The 4,947-nt window shown below is 34.7% G+C and overlaps 1 long non-coding RNA gene across 2 annotated transcripts; it reads left to right on the top strand.

Annotated features, from left to right (window-relative positions):
• The first annotated feature begins 1,037 nt into the window (after nt 1-1,037).
• On the top strand, nt 1,038-2,506 carry LOC138703352 (uncharacterized). Of its 2 annotated transcripts, XR_011333125.1 has the most exons (4): nt 1,038-1,080; nt 1,505-1,695; nt 1,876-1,934; nt 2,080-2,151. It is a non-coding gene; the product is annotated as an uncharacterized lncRNA (long non-coding RNA). The 2 variants fall into 2 exon arrangements; XR_011333124.1 differs by lacking the exon at nt 1,038-1,080 and having other exon boundaries at nt 1,422-1,695; nt 2,080-2,506.
• The last annotated feature ends 2,441 nt before the right edge of the window (nt 2,507-4,947 follow it).

The following is a 4,947-nucleotide window of genomic DNA, read 5'->3' as shown; positions in this document are numbered from 1 at the left end:
GAAAGGAGATAGGAGGAGAATTGCAATAGCCCATCTTTCCAAGGGAGTTGAGGATTGAGAGGAAGTGTCTATGTGAGGTCAAAACCTGTTTGCCACTTATCTCACTCTGATTTGCGTCTTTCCGTTTAAAGAAAATAGGCTAAGAGAAATTTCAAGGGGGAAAAGCAGATAATGGACGAAATATAACAGCTACCACATGAGGAGGAGGATTTTATTCGGATGCCTTTTCCACTCTCCAGCGATTATCTCAAATCCCTTTTCTCTCTATACAGGGGAACACAATCTGCCAGTTACGATACTTCTCTAAGGGCCTGTACTACGATCGCCTGTTAAAGCTCCAGATTCGTATACTCCAGTTTAGCAATCTGGAAGTTAAATATTTTGTTCTGTACTACCAGCGGATTTTAACTGCAGGATTGTTATCCGGAAGATATAGTAACATTTTTATTACGTTGGCAATGAAGTTACTGAAAATGTAGTGAAATTTATTGCGTTGGCATACCTTTCCCCGCGTATTTCATGTTTATGTTCCGTGTTTATATGGTACTATTTATTTTGAGGTTTTATTGTAAGCATTATTGTTATTATTTATTATAATATTGAAGCTACAGCCAAAAAATAACTGAGTGAAGAACAGAAAATGACACATACTGTAAGAAGAAACTTTACATGGAAGCAAAAGGTAAGATTTTAAAGGTTATGTTTCTTTTCGAATAGTAATAATTCATTTTGAATTTGGTTTTAATTAGTAGGCCTAAACAGGACGGGTGCGGCTTCCAGCAAAAGTTTCGTTTTTCTCCATAATCATTGTCTTATTCATGTGTAACTGCACAAGAAGTGTAGGTGGCAATTATTTTTGTATTGTAATTAATATTAAGTGTGCTTTCAGTTGTTGTATAGCCTACATTATTAGTGAATAGGGCCTATTTCGGTATTTTTTTTTATAAATAGTGTACTTCACGGCTTCAAATCATGGGTCGAAGGCACAATAACTCGTTTAAAAAAGAAAAGTTCACTGATACTGATAAAAATGAATGATGTCTTTGGCCTGGGATTTCTAACCAACATTAGTACAGCAAGGTACACTGTTCCTAGCAAATTACCAATATTTCAGTATGTTAGGCCTACGTATTTTACTGTTAATAAATGGGCGGATATTTTGTATTAGGCCCATAATACCATTCGATCACAGATAGGGCCTAACATTATTTTTTAAAAGAACAGCATGAGGTGGAGAGACGTTTCCACTAAAATGCAATAGGCCTATCTGTTTGTAAAGCACATTCAACACCTCGTAAAATAACACAAACAGCAGATATTAAGTTTTTTCCAAAGTCTATATGTACAGTATAGTCATATGTTTGATATTCTACTGACAATCGTCCATTAAAAGCTTTTGCTTATTTAGGTACAGAAACTTAGATAAGGGAAAAAGAGAAATACAGTATATTTTCTAATGTTGTAGGTTGCATATGGAATTAACCTAGTTTTACTTCCTTTTTAGTAATATAGAATGAAGCATGGGAAGAATATAGTAACATCAGCACAAATACAAGGACCTGAAAACAGCTGAGAAGCAAATTTGAATTCTTGGAAAAGAACACAAATAAAATTGCTGCTGCAGAGAGACAATGCAGGCTACAAACAATTGGAGCCCCTCCAACTGAAGCAAAACCAAATCCAAACTTAGCCAAGGTAAGTGATTTAATTCTCCTATCAATTGAGTGATTTTGATTCATATGCAATGCATAAGTTCACTTATATGTTAAGTTATACAATTATTAAATAATAAGCAGAGGAAATTGTATAACATAAGTTTGAATTCTTTTTATTTATTCATTCACTCATTTATTTATTTACTTACTTTTGTTACAGCCGAAGTAGTAACTAAACCAAGTTCCACTGGTACCAGTGCAGCTAATAACACGAATGAGGTTAGTGTGTAAGGAATTAAGAGTCAGAAGAAGAGATGATGAGCTTTAGAGATAAAAAAAATATTAGATTCTTGAAAATTGTTATACAAATTTAATTTAATGTCGGTATTACATTATAATACTATTATTTCTTTTTTATTTACAGTACCATTCAGGTTCACAGTGCAATTCTCTAGTTTTTGAAGTGAAACTGGACATCCCAACAATATCTCCAGGTAATTTGATTTATGTCCCGCTCCGTGGCGTCACGGTCTAAGGCATCCCGCCTGGGACTCGCGTTACGGAATGCGCGCTGGTTCGAGTCCTCATGGGGGAAGAAATTTTCTCATGAAATTTCGGCCAGTGTATGGGACCGGTGCCCACCCAGCATCGTGATGCACTTGGGGAGCTACGATAGGTAGCGAAATCCGGTTGCGAATGCCAGCTATAACGGCTGGGGGGATCATCGTGCTAACCACACGATACCTCCATTCTGGTTGGATGATCGTCCACCTCTGCTTCGGCATGTGGGCGTGAGGCCAGCAGCCGGCTGGTCGGTCTAGGCCCTTCACGGGCTGTAGCGCCATGGATTATTATATTATTAATTTGATTTATACTACAAAACGTTCTTTCACATTCTACGTATGATGCTTACTTTTCCAATCTGAAATAGCTGTAACATGTAAACACATTTTCAGCCAACATGTTGAAAATAAAACTAACACACATACTATATAAAATCTGCAGCAAGCAGTAGATAAATTAGATGCAAAAGTTAAAATATAAATTGTATGTAATGATAAATGGTCACAAGAAATGGATGTCATAAAAAGTAAACATCATTGTATTATAATATTATGTGGGATTTGAGTGGGAATTTGAAATTTATAAATGTAGGCCTAAAAATAGAAAGTACACTAAACTGAAGAATTTATTTTGAGATTTCTCTGTAATGGGTTTGTAATCAGATTAGGCCACATTATGTTAAGTTGTATTTCAATTTTACTGTGAGGATTCTCACTTTGAAACTTGTGAATGATTTCTTGTGTACAGAAAAACTGAAAAATATCTTTTCATAAGATAAAACAGAAACTGACTACACTCTATTTACAATAGAACTATTTGCTTGGTTTTTTCTCTCTCTTTTTTATTGCAGCTTTACTTTCTTATTGTTAAAAATGAGTTAGAAAATACAATACTGTTACAGCTGCTGACTTTGAAGTGTCCACACATTTATGATAAAACATCATCTTTCTCCAGAATTAATTATCTTAAGAATTAATTCCACTCTTAAAATATTACAGTGTCAGCTGGTGCAGCAGATGAAGGTCTTCCACTGTACGGGTGTCTACACAGTGTAATGAAAGTAAGTTTTAAGTGAAATTACTGGTTTATTCAGTGTAAGTAGTATAGGCTAAACCCAGAAAGGTCTGAATATAAGCATATATCTCTCTCTTAAATATTTCACCTGATAATGGGATAATAGCTGATCGAGTTACACCCCAAGGATGCTTAAAAAAAAAATAAAGAAAAAGCAAGCCTCTGAGGAATGCATTAGCCACATTGAAAAATCTTTCTCCATCTGTGAGCTGTAAGTCTAATGTTGACTTAATTATACTTGAGATGTTAGAAATGCATGAACTTCAATACTATTACAGTGATTTCTTAAAAAAATACATTAGTTGAAAGTTGGATGCTAACATTATAACAAAGAATGATTTGAAATAAAAGTAAGTCATGTCCTTATGTTTGGAAAGAGATGGGGTTTGGAATATCAAAAGTAACATTTGGAGTTTTTACATTACTTTTTCCTCCTCTTTAATGGGTGGTCCATCTACAACGACATCTTCAATTAGTGGCAGAAAGTAAATGCTACAATAATCACCCATTCTTTATGTTTTAACAAAAAATATGTTTAATTTTGTTGACCAGATTTGTTTGACCTGGATGACTGGGAGATTACTTCTTCTCATCCTTCTAATGGAGTGATAATCTCTTGCAGCTGTTCTTGATCCCTGTGGTCTCTGCTTTATCTGCTAGTCTTCAGGATTAGGTTCGAGTCAGGTGATAATTATAAGCTAATCTAAGGTTTCTGGTTGGGTTCGGGTCTGGTTCAGATCAGGCCAAGATGGGCCGGGCCTAAGAATTATGACCCGTGCAGATCTCTAACAAATGGGGCTTATAGCTGAAGTTGGCTCTGCCACAGTTTTCCAAGTTTTGTGTATTTGCATATGTATTTGTGTTGTGTTTAATTACAGTTACTATGTATTCTTATGTATTAGCCTGCATATTATTAATTTGTAAATATGACATGTACCATAGCATATATAATGAGACAGTGGATGTAATAAATGATTATGCTTATTGTGTCTCCTGAAAAATGTCGTGTTTTGTTTACACAAAATAAATAAATAAATTTTAAATTTAATTGCAGCTATAGTCCATCTCTCTTGTTTTAATTACACATTCACAGAGTACCTGAATACAATTGAAGCGTCAGCTGGAACAACGTTGTAAGTTACAAAATTTTCATTCGGTGTGTTTCCATGTAATAATGTTGTATGTCATGTTACCTTGCTATACTCCTTGGCTTGCAACTGTCCACTCAAAAGTTTGCTACCCTCATAAGAACAAAGTTGTACGCATACACATTTTTGCAGCTCCTGTAAATTTGACCAAATGTAACTTATAACGTTGTTCCAGCCGACGGTTCAATTAATGTGCCTCTTGAAAAATGTTGTTTTACCATATTTTGCTTATGTAAAATAAATTTGAATTGCAGATACAGTGCATTAGCCTGTTAAGAGATCACTGTGAGGGATCCCAGCAATAAAATATATTTAAAAAGTAACGATATGAATATGTTTGCATACATGAATCACTAGACCTAGCGTGAATGAAACAGCTCCCTTGCAAAACATAAATGCCAATTCCAAAACTTTCAGGAAATGAAGAAAAACTGTCACGTGTAAAATTCAATAAACTGTTACAGTTTGTTAAATAATAATATATAGCAAGCATATCTTAAGTCTGA

This window comes from Periplaneta americana, chromosome 7 (genome assembly GCF_040183065.1).
Source record: "Periplaneta americana isolate PAMFEO1 chromosome 7, P.americana_PAMFEO1_priV1, whole genome shotgun sequence".
In the NCBI taxonomy this organism is placed as follows: Eukaryota; Metazoa; Arthropoda; class Insecta; order Blattodea; family Blattidae; genus Periplaneta; species Periplaneta americana.
The sequence above is the reverse complement of the archived record's forward strand: the minus strand, read 5'-3'. Positions and strand labels throughout refer to the sequence as shown.